The following is a 16,801-nucleotide window of genomic DNA, read 5'->3' as shown; positions in this document are numbered from 1 at the left end:
TCCGGCGCGGAGCATTCTCTTCAATCGACGGCTTCTTCAGATTAAACGTACCTTTAAGTGACATCATCCAAGATGGTGTCCCTTAGATTCCGATTGGCTGATAGAATTCTATCAGCCAAGCGGAATTAAAGTAGAAAAAATCCTATTTGCTGATGCTATCAGCCAAAAGGATTGAACTTTAATCCTATTGGCTGATCCAATCAGCCAATAGAATGCAAGCTCGATCCTATTGGCTGATTGGAAAACAGACAACAAATGGCTTCTGCCAATGAGAGTATCTGAGATATTGCCCTTATTGATGATTGATATAAGCCAATTCTAAAGAGTGCTAAAAATAGTACAAACATATATATTATTTTTTGGCAACCTCACCTTCCGAGTAACCCAAACCCCTTGTGTTTTCAGAGACCCCAAGACAGACCCAACCTGAAAGACTTGCATCTGTAGTGATTACAGTCCAAGTAGGATTAGCAAAATAAACCCCTGCATAATAAGTTGATGATTCAGCCACCAAGACAGGGTTTGACCTGTTCTGCAATCCAAAACAATCTCTTGAGACAGCTAAGTATGATCCCTGCACCATTGGTGAAGCATACAAAACTGAAGAGGTCTCATATGAAAATAAGTAAATAGAAAAGAATTCAATGCAGCAAACATTAGACCTAATACCTCCATACAAAGAGAAACTGAGGGGAAAGAAAGATTGAAGGTTTAGATAAGCTGCAACCAACTTCAACCTTCTCTGATCTGTTATAGAAAGTCTCATAGAAACTGATTCTATTTGCACCCCCAGAAAAGTAACCTTTGTCCAAGGAACTAAAGAACTCATTGGAAAATTGATTCTCCAACCATGCTGTTAAAGAAACAACAGTCTGTTGGTGTGAGATAGATTCTGCTAAATGCAAAGAGGGAGCTTGAACCAAGATATCATCTAGATAGGGAAAAAACACAATACCCTATATTCTCATCTCAGACAGCAGAGCACGCAGAAACGTTGACAGTATTCTTGGAGCTGTAGCCAGACCAAACAGTAAAGTAGCAAACTGGAAATGCTTGTCTAGAAATGCAAACCTCAGGAAGTGATAATGATCCCTTTGAATAGGAACATGAAGTTAAGCATACTTTAAATGTATTGTAGATATAAACTAACCTTGATGTACAAAAGGCAGAATAGTGTGAATAGTTTCCATTTTAAAAGTAGGAACTCTGAAAAACTTGTTCAGAGCTTTTAGATTCAGGACTGGTCTGAATGTTCCCTCCTTCTTTGGAACAATGAAAAGATTTGAATAAAATCCCATCCCTTGTTCCAACAATGAAACAGGAACAATCACTCCCATAGATTCTAGAGCAGTACCTGACTGAAAAAAAGGCTTGGGCCTTCAAAGGATTCTTTGGAACATTGGACAGAATAATTTTCGCCTGTAAGGCCTTTTTCTGCAAGGACCCAGAACTAAACTTCCTGAAAAAGGCACAACCAGAGCCTCTGGATTGGGGGCTGCACATTCGTGTAGACTAGTAGAGGTAGATTTTTTTAACCTGTTTAAGTCTGTGTATGATGGCTATAGCTGCATTAAACATCTGTGTGTATGATGGCTAGATCTGCATTAAACATCTGTGTATATGATCTCTAGAGCTGCATTAAACATCTGTGTGTATGATGGCTTGAGCTGCATTAAACATCTGTGTGTATGATGGCTAGAGCTGCATTAAACATCTGTGTGTATGATGGCTAGAGCTGCATTAAACATCTGTGTGTATGATGGCTAGAGCTGCATTAAACATCTGTGTGTATGATGGCTAGAGCTGCATTAAACATCTGTGTATATGATCTCTAGAGCTGCATTAAACATCTGTGTGTATGATGGCTTGAGCTGCATTAAACATCTGTGTGTATGATGGCTAGAGCTGCATTAAACATCTGTGTGTATGATGGCTAGAGCTGCATTAAACATCTGTGTGTATGATGGCTAGAGCTGCATTAAACATCTGTGTATATGATCTCTAGAGCTGCATTAAACATCTGTGTGTATGATGGCTTGAGCTGCATTAAACATCTGTGTGTATGATGGCTAGAGCTGCATTAAGCATCTGTGTGTATGATCTCTAGAGCTGCATTAAACATCTGTGTGTATGATGGCTAGAGCTGCATTAATCATCTGTGTGTATGATGGCTAGAGCTGCATTAAACATCTGTGTGTATGATGGCTAGAGCTGCATTAAACATCTGTGTGTATGATGGCTATAGCTGCATTAAACATCTGTGTGTATGATGGCTAAAGCTGCATAAAACATCTGTGTGTATGATGGCTAGAGCTGCATTAAACATCTGTGTGTATGATGGCTAGAGCTGCATTAAACATCTGTGTGTATGATGGCTATAGCTGCATTAAACATCTTTGTGTATGATCGCTAGAGCTGCATTAAACATCTGTGTGTATGATGGCTAGAGCTGCATTAAACATCTGTGTATATGATGGCTAGAGCTGCATTAAACATCTGTGTGTATGATGGCTAGAGCTGCATTAAACATCTGTGTGTATGATGGCTAGAGCTGCATTAAACATCTGTGTGTATGATGGCTAGAGCTGCATTAAACATCTTTGTGTATGATGGCTAGAGCTGCATTAAACATCTGTGTGTATGATGGCTAGAGCTGCATTAAACATCTGTGTATATGATGGCTAGAGCTGCATTAAACATCTGTGTGTATGATGGCTATAGCTGCATTAAACATCTGTGTGTATGATGGCTAGAGCTGCATTAAACATCTGTGTATATGATCTCTAGAGCTGCATTAAACATCTGTGTGTATGATGGCTAGAGCTGCATTAAACATCTGTGTATATGATCTCTAGAGTTGCATTAAACATCTGTGTGTATGATGGCTTGAGCTGCATTAAACATCTGTGTGTATGATGGCTAGAGCTGCAATAAACATCTGTGTATGATGGCTAGAGCTGCATTAAACATCTGTGTGTATGATCGCTAGAGCTGCATTAAACATCTGTGTGTATGATGGCTAGAGCTGCATTAAACATCTTTGTGTATGATGGCTAGAGCTGCATTAAACATCTGTGTGTATGATCGCTAGAGCTGCATTAAACATCTGTGTGTATGATGGCTAGAGCTGCATTAAACATCTGTGTGTATGATCGCTAGAGCTGCATTAAACATCTGTGTATGATGGCTAGAGCTGCATTAAACATCTGTGTATGATGGCTAGAGCTACATTAAACATCGGTGTGTACGATCGCTGGAGCTGATTTAAACATCGGTGTGTATGATGGCTAGAGCTGCATTAAACATCTGTGTATATGATGGCTAGAGCTGCATTAATCATCTGTGTGTATGATGGCTACAGCTGCATTAAACATCTGTGTGTATGATGGCTAGAGCTGCATTAAACATCTGTGTGTATGATGGCTAGAGCTGCATTAAACATCTGTGTGTATGATGGCTAGAGCTGCATTAAACATCTGTGTATGATGGCTAGAGCTGCATTAAACATCTGTGTATGATGGCTAGAGCTGCATTAAACATCTGTGTGTATGATGGCTAGAGCTGCATTAAACATCTGTGTGTATGATCGCTAGAGCTGCATTAAACATCTGTGTGTATGATGGCTAGAGCTGCATTAAACATCTGTGTGTATGATGGCTAGAGCTGCATTAAACATCTGTGTGTATGATGGCTAGAGCTGCATTAAACATCTGTGTGTATGATGGCTAGAGCTGCATTAAACATCTGTGTGTATGATGGCTAGAGCTGCATTAAACATCTGTGTGTATGATGGCTAGAACTGCATTAAACATCTGTGTGTATGATGGCTAGAGCTGCATTAAACATCTGTGTGTATGATGGCTATAGCTGCATTAAACATCTGTGTGTATGATGGCTAGAGCTGCATTAAACATCTGTGTGTATGATGGCTAGAGCTGCATTAAACATCTGTGTGTATGATGGCTAGAGCTGCATTAAACATCTGTGTGTATGATGGCTAGAGCTGCATTAAACATCTGTGTGTATGATGGCAAGAGCTGCATTAAACATCTGTGTGTATGATGGCTAGAGCTGCATTAAACATCTGTGTATATGATGGCTAGAGCTGCATTAAACATCTGTGTGTATGATGGCTATAGCTGCATTAAACATCTGTGTGTATGATGGCTAGAGCTGCATTAAACATCTGTGTATATGATCTCTAGAGCTGCATTAAACATCTGTGTGTATGATGGCTAGAGCTGCATTAAACATCTGTGTGTATGATGGCTAGAGCTGCATTAAACATCTGTGTGTATGATGGCTAGAGCTGCATTAAACATCTTTGTATATGATCTCTAGAGCTGCATTAAACATCTGTGTGTATGATGGCTTGAGCTGCATTAAACATCTGTGTGTATGATGGCTAGAGCTGCATTAAACATCTGTGTGTATGATCGCTAGAGCTGCATTAAACATCTGTGTGTATGATGGCTAGAGCTGCATTAAACATCTTTGTGTATGATGGCTAGAGCTGCATTAAACATCTGTGTGTATGATGGCTAGAGCTGCATTAAACATCTGTGTGTATGATGGCTAGAGCTGCATTAAACATCTGTGTGTATGATCGCTAGAGCTGCATTAAACATCTGTGTATGATGGCTAGAGCTGCATTAAACATCTGTGTATGATGGCTAGAGCTTCATTAAACATCTGTGTGTATGATCGCTTGAGCTGATTTAAACATCTGTGTGTATGATGGCTAGAGCTGCATTAAACATCTGTGTATATGATGGCTAGAGCTGCATTAATCATCTGTGTGTATGATGGCTACAGCTGCATTAAACATCTGTGTGTATGATGGCTAGAGCTGCATTAAACATCTGTGTGTATGATGGCTAGAGCTGCATTAAACATCTGTGTGTATGATGGCTAGAGCTGCATTAAACATCTGTGTGTATGATGGCTATAGCTGCATTAAACATCTGTGTGTATGATGGCTAGAGCTGCATTAAACATCTGTGTGTATGATGGCTAGAGCTGCATTAAACATCTGTGTGTATGATGGCTAGAGCTGCATTAAACATCTGTGTGTATGATGGCTAGAGCTGCATTAAACATCTGTGTGTATGATGGCAAGAGCTGCATTAAACATCTGTGTGTATGATGGCTAGAGCTGCATTAAACATCTGTGTATATGATGGCTAGAGCTGCATTAAACATCTGTGTGTATGATGGCTATAGCTGCATTAAACATCTGTGTGTATGATGGCTAGAGCTGCATTAAACATCTGTGTATATGATCTCTAGAGCTGCATTAAACATCTGTGTGTATGATGGCTAGAGCTGCATTAAACATCTGTGTGTATGATGGCTAGAGCTGCATTAAACATCTGTGTGTATGATGGCTAGAGCTGCATTAAACATCTTTGTATATGATCTCTAGAGCTGCATTAAACATCTGTGTGTATGATGGCTTGAGCTGCATTAAACATCTGTGTGTATGATGGCTAGAGCTGCATTAAACATCTGTGTGTATGATCGCTAGAGCTGCATTAAACATCTGTGTGTATGATGGCTAGAGCTGCATTAAACATCTTTGTGTATGATGGCTAGAGCTGCATTAAACATCTGTGTGTATGATAGCTAGAGCTGCATTATACATCTGTGTGTATGATGGCTAGAGCTGCATTAAACATCTGTGTGTATGATCGCTAGAGCTGCATTAAACATCTGTGTATGATGGCTAGAGCTGCATTAAACATCTGTGTATGATGGCTAGAGCTACATTAAACATCGGTGTGTATGATCGCTGGAGCTGATTTAAACATCGGTGTGTATGATGGCTAGAGCTGCATTAAACATCTGTGTATATGATGGCTAGAGCTGCATTAATCATCTGTGTGTATGATGGCTACAGCTGCATTAAACATCTGTGTGTATGATGGCTAGAGCTGCATTAAACATCTGTGTGTATGATGGCTAGAGCTGCATTAAACATCTGTATGTATGATGGCTAGAGCTGCATTAAAAATCTGTGTGTATGATGGCTAGAGCTGCATTAAACATCTGTGTGTATGATGGCTAGAGCTGCATTAAACATCTGTGTGTATGATCGCAAGAGCTGCATTAAAAATCTGTGTGTATGATGGCTAGAGCTGCATTAAACATCTGTGTGTATGATGGCTAGAACTGCATTAAACATCTGTGTGTATGATGGCTAGAGCTGCATTAAAAATCTGTGTGTATGATGGCTATAGCTGCATTAAACATCTGTGTGTATGATGGCTAGAGCTGCATTAAACATCTGTGTGTATGATGGCTAGAGCTGCATTAAACATCTGTGTGTATGATGGCTAGAGCTGCATTAAACATCTGTGTGTATGATGGCTAGAACTGCATTAAACATCTGTGTGTATGATGGCTATAGCTGCATTAAACATCTGTGTGTATGATGGCTAGAGCTGCATTAAACATCTGTGTGTATGATGGCTAGAGCTGCATTAAACATCTGTGTGTATGATGGCTAGAGCTGCATTAAACATATGTGTGTATGATGGCTAGAACTGCATTAAACATCTGTGTGTATGATGGCTACAGCTGCATTAAACATCTGTGTGTATGATGGCTACAGCTGCATTAAACATCTGTGTATATGATGGCTAGAGCTGCATTAAACAACTGTGTGTATGATGGCTAGAACTGCATTAAACATCTGTGTGTATGATGGCTAGAGCTGCATTAAACATCTGTGTGTTTGATGGCTAGAGCTGCATTAAACATCTGTGTGTATGATGGCTAGAGCTGCATTAAACATCTGTGTATATGATGGCTAGAGCTGCATTAATCATCTGTGTGTATGATGGCTAGAGCTGCATTAAACATCTGTGTATGATGGCTAGAGCTGCATTAAACATCTTTGTGTATGATCGCTAGAGCTGCATTAAACATCTGTGTGTATGATGGCTAGAGCTGCATTAAACATCTGTGTGTATGATGTCTAGAGCTGCATTAAACATCTGTGTGTATTATGGCTAGAGCTGCATTAAACATCTGTGTGTATGATGTCTAGAGCTGCATTAAACATCTGTGTGTATGATGGCTAGAGCTGCAATAAACATCTGTGTATGATGGCTAGAGCTGCATTAAACATCTGTGTGTATGATCGCTAGAGCTGCATTAAACATCTGTGTGTATGATGGCTAGAGCTGCATTAAACATCTGTGTGTATGATGGCTATAGCTGCATTAAACATCTGTGTGTATGATGGCTATAGCTGCATTAAACATCTGTGTGTATGATCGCTAGAGCTGCATTAAACATCTGTGTGTATGATGGCTAGAGCTGCATTAAACATCTGTGTATGATGGCTAGAGCTGCATTAAACATCTGTGTATAATGGCTAGAGCTGCATTAAACATCTTTGTGTATGATCGCTAGAGCTGCATTAAACATCTGTGTGTATGATGGCTATAGCTGCATTAAACATCTGTGTGTATGATGGCTAAAGCTGCATTAAACATCTGTGTGTTTGATGGCTAGAGCTGCATTAAACATCTGTGTATATGATGGCTAGAGCTGCATTAAACATCTGTGTGTATGATGGCTATAGCTGCATTAAACATCTGTGTGTATGATGGCTAAAGCTGCATAAAACATCTGTGTGTATGATGGCTAGAGCTGCATTAAACATCTGTGTGTATGATGGCTAGAGCTGCATTAAACATCTGTGTGTATGATGGCTAGAGCTGCATTAAACATCTGTGTATATGATGGCTAGAGCTGCATTAAACATCTGAGTGTATGATTGCTATAGCTGCATTAAACATCTGTGTGTATGATGGCTAAAGCTGCATAAAACATCTGTGTGTATGATGGCTAGAGCTGCATTAAACATCTGTGTGTATGATGGCTAGAGCTGCATTAAACATCTTTGTGTATGATCGCAAGAGCTGCATTAAAAATCTGTGTGTATGATGGCTAGAGCTGCATTAAACATCTGTGTGTATGATGGCTATAGCTGCATTAAACATCTGTGTGTATGATGGCTAGAGCTGCATTAAACATCTGTGTGTATGATGGCTAGAGCTGCATTAAACATCTGTGTGTATGATGGCTAGAACTGCATTAAACATCTGTGTGTATGATGGCTACAGCTGCATTAAACATCTGAGTGTATGATGGCTAGAGCTGCATTAAACAACTGTGTGTATGATGGCTAGAACTGCATTAAACATCTGTGTGTATGATGGCTAGAGCTGCATTAAACATCTGTGTGTTTGATGGCTAGAGCTGCATTAAACATCTGTGTGTATGATGGCTAGAGCTGCATTAAACATCTGTGTGTATGATCGCTAGAGCTGCATTAAACATCTGTGTGTATGATGGCTAGAGCTGCATTAATCATCTGTGTGTATGATGGCTAGAGCTGCATTAAACATCTGTGTGTATGATCGTTAGAGCTGCATTAAACATCTGTGTGTATGATGGCTAGAGCTGCATTAAACATCTGTGTGTATGATGGCTATAGCTGCATTAAACATCTGTGTGTATGATCGCTAGAGCTGCATTAAACATCTGTGTGTATGATGGCTACAGCTGCATTAAACATCTGTGTGTATGATGGCTAGAGCTGCATTAAACAACTGTGTGTATGATGGCTAGAACTGCATTAAACATCTGTGTGTATGATGGCTAGAGCTGCATTAATCATCTGTGTGTTTGATGGCTAGAGCTGCATTAAACATCTGTGTGTATGATGTCTAGAGCTGCATTAAACATCTGTGTATATGATAGCTAGAGCTGCATTAATCATCTGTGTGTACGATGGCTAGAGCTGCATTAAACATCTGTGTATGATGGCTAGAGCTGCATTAAACATCTGTGTGTATGATGGCTAGAGCTGCATTAAACATCTGTGTGTATGATGGCTATAGCTGCATTAAACATCTGTGTGTATGATCGCTAGAGCTGCATTAAACATCTGTGTGTATGATGGCTAGAGCTGCATTAAACATCTGTGTGTATGATGGCTAGAGCTGCATTAAACATCTGTGTGTATGATGGCTAGAGCTGCATTAAACATCTGTGTGTATGATCTCTAGACCTGCATTAAACATCTGTGTGTATGATGGCTAGAGCTGCATTAAACATCTGTGTGTATGATGGCTAGAGCTGCATTAAACATCTGTGTGTATGATGGCTAGAGCTGCATTAAACATCTGTGTGTATGATGGCTAGAGCTGCATTAAACATCTGTGTGTATGATGGCTAGAGCTGCATTAAACATCTTTGTGTATGATGGCTATAGCTGCATTAAACATCTTTGTGTATGATCGCTAGAGCTGCATTAAACATCTGTGTGTATGATGGCTAGAGCTGCATTAAACATCTGTGTATATGATGGCTAGAGCTGCATTAAACATCTGTGTGTATGATCGCTAGAGCTGCATTAAACATCTGTGTGTATGATCGCTAGAGCTGCATTAAACATCTGTGTGTATGATGGCTAGAGCTGCATTAAACATCTGTGTGTATGATGGCTAGAGCTGCATTAAACATCTGTGTGTATGATCGCTAGAGCTGCATTAAACATCTGTGTGTATGATGGCTAGAGCTGCATTAAACATCTGTGTGTATGATCGCTAGAGCTGCATTAAACATCTGTGTTTATATATTTGCTGGTTCCACATACATACACACACACATACATGCATAAATACACACACAGACACATACACACACACATAAACACCAATGGGTAAAACAGAAAGACTAACCCCTGAAGTCAGAGACACTAGTGAAGCATCATGTCACACTTACATGATATCAGTGCAGGCAGTGGCAGGTCAACGTTTTTTATTTAAAAAAAAAGCCCAGTCGCAATTTTAACCTCTGCACCACCTGTAGTTTCTCCCCTGATATATATGTACAAGCAAAGTGCACTCCAGATTCAAACAGACAGCCGCTTCGGGTGCTAGCAAAATTAGGGTATATCAAAAAACAGGAAGCACTCCAGAAGACTTTCAAATAATGTCACCTTTAATTAGTGAACGTTTTTGGGCAATAAACTACCCGTCCTTGTAAGTTTGAGGACGGGTAGTTTATTGCCCGAAAACGTTCACTAATTAAAGGTGACATTATTTGAAAGTCTTCTGGAGTGCTTCCTGTTTTTTGATATATATATATATATATATATATATATATATATATATATATATATATATCAAAAGAATGGTGTAAATGCACTCTCACCAACGCTTGCAACTTGTCAGGGTGCTGTAAGGATGATTGTAGAAATATAGAAAAAGAAGCACTCACTGAACTTACTCCAACAATGACAAAATTTAATAGAATATAGTGACGTTTATGGACAGCAACAGTCCCTTCCTCTGACTGTCAGAGGAAGGGACTGTTGCTGTCCCGAAACGTCACTATATTCTATAAAATTTTGTCATTGTTGGAGTAAGTTCAGTGAGTGCTTCTTTTTCTACATTATATATATATATATATATATATATATATATATATATATATATATATATATACACACACAGTGGGGCAAAAAAGTATTTAGTCAGCCACCACCAATTGTGCAAGTTCTCCCACTTAAGAGGATGAGAAAGGCCTGTAATTTTCATCATAGGTATACCTCAACTATGAGAGACAAAGTATGGAAACAAATCCAGACAATTACATTGTCTGATTTGAAAATAATTTATTTGCATATTATGGTGGAAAATAAGTATTTGGTCACCTACAAACAAGCAAGATTTCTGGCTCTCACAGACCTGTATCTTCTTCTTTAAGAGGCTCCTCTGTCCTCCACTCATTACCTGTATTAATGGCACCTGTTTGAACTTGTTATCAGTATAAAAGACACCTGTCCACAACCTCAAACAGTCACACTCCAAACTCCACTATGGTGAAGACCAAAGAGCTGTCAAAGGACACCAGAAACAAAATTGTAGACCTGCACCAGGCTGGGAAGACTGAATCTGCAATAGTCAAGCAGCTTGGTGTGAAGTAATAAACTGTGGGAGCAATAATTAGAAAATGGAAGACATACAAGACCACTGATAATCTCCCTCGATCTGGGGCTCCACGCAAGATCTCACCCTGTGGGGTCAAAATGATCACAAGAACGGTGAGCAAACATCACAGAACCACACGGGGGGACCTAGTGAATGACCTGCAGAGAGCTGGGACCAACGTAACAAAGGCTACCTTCAGTAACACACTACGCTGCCAGGGACTCAGATCCTGCAGTGCCAGGCGTGTCCCCCTGCTTAAGCCAGAACATGTCCAGGCCCATCTGAAGTATGCTAGAGAGCATTTGGATGATCCAGAAGTGGATTGTGAGAATATCATATGGTCAGATGAAACCAAAGTAGAACTGTTTGGTAGAAACACAACTTGTCGTGTTTGGAGGAGAGAGAATGCTGAGTTGCAACCAAAGAACACCATACCTACTGGGAATCATGGGGGTGGCAACATGATGCTTTGGGGCAGTTTCTCTGCAAAGGGAACAGGAAGACTGATCTGTGTACATGAAAAAATGAATGGGGCCATGTATCGTGAGATTTTGAGTGCAAACCTCCTTCCATCAGCTAGGGCATTGAAGATGAAACGTGGATGGGTCTTTCAGCATGACAATGGTCCCAAACACACCACCCGGGCAATGAAGGAATGGCTTCGTAAGAAGCATTTCAAGGTCCTGGAGTGGCCTAGCCAGTCTCCAGATCTCAACCCCATAGAAAACCTTTGGAGGGAGTTGAAAGTCCGTGTTGCCCAGCGACAGCCCCAAAACATCACTGCTCTAGAGGAGATCTGCATGCAGGAATGAGTCAACATACCAGCAACAGTGTGTGACAACCTTGTGAACACTTACAGAAAACGTTTGTCCTCTGTCATTGCCAACAAAGGATATATAACAAAGTATTGAGATGAACTTTTGATATTGACTAAATACTTATTTTCCACAATACTTTGCAAATAAATTCTTTCCAAATCAGACAATGTGATTGTCTGGATTTGTTTCCACATTTTGTCTGATGAAAATTACAATCCTCTCTTATCTTCTTAAGTGGGAAAACTTGCACAATTGGTGGCTGACTAAATACTTTTTTGCCCCACTGTATATATATACAGTATATATATATATATATATATACAGTATATATATATATATATATATATATATATATATATATATATATATATATATATATATATATAGATATAGATAGATAGATAGATAGATAGATAGATAGATAGATAGATAGATATAGATATATATATATGTATATACTTATACAGGGAGTGCAGAATTATTAGGCAAGTTGTATTTTTGAGGATTAATTTTATTATTGAACAACAACCATGTTCTCAGTGAACCCAAAAAACTCATTAATATCAAAGCTGAATAGTTTTGGAAGTAGTTTTTAGTTTGTTTTTAGTTATAGCTATTTTAGGGGGATATCTGTGTGTGCAGGTGACTATTACTGTGCATAATTATTAGGCAACTTAACAAAAAACAAATATATACCCATTTCAATTATTTATTTTTACCAGTGAAACCAATATAACATCTCAACATTCACAAATATACATTTCTGACATTCAAAAACAAAACAAAAACAAATCAGTGACCAATATAGCCACCTTTCTTTGCAAGGACACTCAAAAGCCTGCCATCCATGGATTCTGTCAGTGTTTTGATCAGTTCACCATCAACATTGCGTGCAGCAGCAACCACAGCCTCCCAGACACTGTTCAGAGAGGTGAACCGTTTTCCCTCCTTGTAAATCTCACATTTGATGATGGACCACAGGTTCTCAATGGGGTTCAGATCAGGTGAACAAGGAGGCCATGTCATTAGATTTTCTTCTTTTATACCCTTTCTTGCCAGCCATGCTGTGGAGTACTTGGACGCGTGTGATGGAGCATTGTCCTGCATGAAAATCATGTTTTTCTTGAAGGATGCAGACTTCTTCCTGTACCACTGCTTGAAGAAGGTGTCTTCCAGAAACTGGCAGTAGGACTGGGAGTTGAGCTTGACTCCATCCTCAACCCGAAAAGGCCCCACAAGCTCATCTTTGATGATACCAGCCCAAACCAGTACTCCACCTCCACCTTGCTGGTGTCTGAGTCGGACTGGAGCTCTCTGCCCTTTACCAATCCAGCCACGGTCCCATCCATCTGGCCCATCAAGACTCACTATTTCTTCACGTAGAAAATAATATACTTTTTTTTTATTAAATATATATTTCTATATATAACTGATATTGTTCATGTAAAATACATATATATATACTGTATATATAAACACATATAAACATATTTAGACATGTACAGTGTGTGTGTATCTCTATGATAGAGCCCTTTGCAGCCTTTTTTTCTCTAACACCTGAGACCTCATATCTTTGAGCCCTTATAACTTATTAATGCAATTTTATTTTAAATAATTTTTAAAATATTATGATTGTAACTGTGTTGTTAAATTTATTTTTGATGTGTTTTTTGCAACTTGTTTGTCTCGCTTAACAGTTAACCACAGCTCCTGAAGTCTCACTAACCTGATGCGCATTAAATTCGATTGCGCTAAACCAAACGTTTTTACTTTCAACTTGTAATATGCATGCTTTTTCCAACGTGCACGTAGAGCTGCAAAATACTCCTTATTACTTGCGTGCAACAGTTAGCACGCCACTCGTAATCTAACTCTTCCTTAGCAATCATATTGATATTGTTGAAGCAGAAAGTAGACTTTATCTTATCAACATATCGTTTCTAAATAAAGATTATTTGATTATAAAAATAGTCCAGAATGAAAATGAGAATGTTCACAGAAATAAAATATGTAAGGAAACCTTACAAGTAATTTGGAAATTCTGCATAGCAGAAAGAAACCTAACATCAAATGTTTTGAGGTATTGCTTAGAGAGCTGATAAGGTAATGTATTACAGATAACCACAAGCAATATCCAACATTTATTTTGCAGGACTAACACACATAAAAACGCAAATATATTTAATTTTCAGTTTTCAAATATGAAATATTTTACTACTGGGTATTTGAACTTCCAAAATATACTAATATATTTAGCTAATTTTCACCTACATGGAAGAAGACTAAACATTGCACATATGAGCAAACAGATGCCAAACTACTGCCAAATCTCCTGGGTATAACTGAAAAGTAATAAAATGCATTGCATGATTTAACAGTCTCTGTTTAGGGACCTACTTTGTACTGTAGATTCCAGGCTTCAGATGCATAAATGCTGAAAATTCACAGGTTACTTACAAAAAACATGCTAATGAAATCCACAATTAATACCAGATACCCTTTAAATATAGTTAGTTCCTTTAAGGACAAACTACAAGATCATTATGGTTTACAAATTAATCTGAACAAAATATTAGTACTGGTTTAATATCAAGCAATCCACATTAAATCAATTAAATTAAGTCTCCTATATCCACATTAAAGAGGCAATGTACCACATTTTGAAAAAACAATATATAAATATGTTACCATTTTTTTTTTTTATTAAATACAAAGAAACAAAAGGTCAGGGAAAATTGGCATCAATAATGTCATGGCCCATGGTGATATACTACAGCCACTGCCTGGCCGATTATGTCTAGATATATTTCTTGTGATTAACCTGTTACTTACCTGTCCCTGATCACCATCAGAATCAGCTCCAGCATGGATGCTGCCATGATGCCTATATATCACAACGGGGTTATGAGCACTGATTGGCTGGAAGATTGGCTTCCCTGTGAAGTCACCTTTCCATGCTTGGATCCGGATTTAAAAGATTGCTAGTGCACTAGACTGATTTCTGAATATATTGTCGGGTTCCTGCTTCCTGGGTGAGGCTTGTTGACTTTGACTGCGACCTGAAATTGCCTCTCCCTGTGCCCATTTGCGCTATACCTTTATGGAATGCTTACCTCTTGCCAAACTTTGCTTGTAAATGGCTATTGCCTCTGCCTGTGCTAACCAGTGCTATACCTGTTTGAATTGCTTATCTGTTGCCACACTTTGCCTTAACCATTTAACTCAGCATCTGGGTTCATTTCTAAATGACCTAACTGAAATAACCACTGTTTAAATAGCTTATAATGCCCTAAAGTGTATGTATGAAACAATGTTTAAAGAGATCAAATATGCCCAAAGAATGTGTTTATAAACTGCTGTTTTAAGACCTATAGATGGCCCCAAATTATAAACAACAAAAATCTGAAGAGCTAAAGATGCTCCAAAAATATGAACAGCAGTTTTAAGACCTGGAGATGTTGCAAGAATATCAATAACCGTTTAAAGGGCTAAACATTACTTCCTTTTACTAGGCTTTGTAATGGGACATCCACCTCGCAGATAAAGAAAGATGACCCCAAAAATAGGATCAGTTTAAAATTTGTACACCCCTACCCCTATTTTGGGGTCCTGTAATGTGACATTTACCACAGCTAGATATCCTCGAAATATAGGAACAGCTGTTGAAAGTTCTAAATGCGTTATCCTTTACCCACTCTCTAGGTCCTGTATTCTCACATCTACAACACAGCTTAAGATCTCTCAGATATAGGGACAGCTCTTTGAATTCTGGGACAAGCAGCACCAGTGGGCAGGAGGCAGGTGGTCAGTCAGGGCACAGTACTGGAGCCATAGAACATGGTGGTATATTACTACAAATGCTACCATGTTGATCATGTATATTTGCATTTTTCTTATAATTGTAAACTACTCTTTCAAGAGGAACAGCTGTTTGAAAACATTGAAAACAACATTCAAAAGACCAACACCCCTCCTTATGTCCTGTAATTGGACATAGAATACTGACAGCTGGTATATTAGTGGTACAAATGGTGCTTGATACACTGGAAGTTGGGGCAGAAGTGGCTTAGGTGGTGCTTTATGCACAGACACTCAGTTGGGGTAGGAATTGCACTGGCATTAAAGGGACACTAACCCCAATTTTTTTCTTTCATGATTCAGATAGAGAATACAATTTTAAACAACGTTCCAATTTACTTCTATTATCTAATTTGCTTCATTTTTTAGATATCGTTTGTTGAAGAAAGAGCAATGCACATGGGAGAGCCAATCACACGAGGCATCTATGTACAGCAACCAATCAGCAGCTACTGAGCCTATCTAGATATGCTTTTCAGCTAAGAATATCAAGAGAATGAAGCAAATTAGACAATAGTAGTAAATTAGAAACTTGTTTAAAACTGCATGCTCTTTCTAAATCATGAAAGAAAAAATTTGGGTTTCATGTCTATTTAAGAAACTTTGTCACTACTTCTTTTATTTTTTACCAGCAAACATTACATGTTACTGCTGGCCATTATAATAATTATTATTATTGCTATCATTATTTATATATCACTACAAAATTCCATAGCATTGGATTGCTTTGACCCATGACAGTGGAGTTTTTTTTCCGCCTGCCTCATAAATAACCTTTTTTGCAACAACATTTGTAACAATGTTAAACATAAAGTGCTCAAGCCATGTGCTTGCCCCTGGTGCTGCATGCAGACATAACCAGTGGATTTTCAATACTTTTCGCAATTTCTGTATTTTTCTGTACTTTTTTTCTCTGATTGTAAAACAAGACGTGTTTCTATTGATACTTTAATAGATAAAAAGATTATATTTTGAGATGTGCATTCAGGCTTACAACTAAAGCAAATTCATCCGAATTGTGATGATTTGTCAAGTCTTTTGATATACAAACAGGCAAATACATTATTGGATGAAATGGATGAAAAAGAAATGATTGCATGATGACATTGATTT

Source organism: Bombina bombina, chromosome 8 (assembly GCF_027579735.1).
Source record: "Bombina bombina isolate aBomBom1 chromosome 8, aBomBom1.pri, whole genome shotgun sequence".
Lineage (NCBI taxonomy): Eukaryota > Metazoa > Chordata > Amphibia > Anura > Bombinatoridae > Bombina > Bombina bombina.
This window is presented reverse-complemented; position numbering follows the sequence as displayed.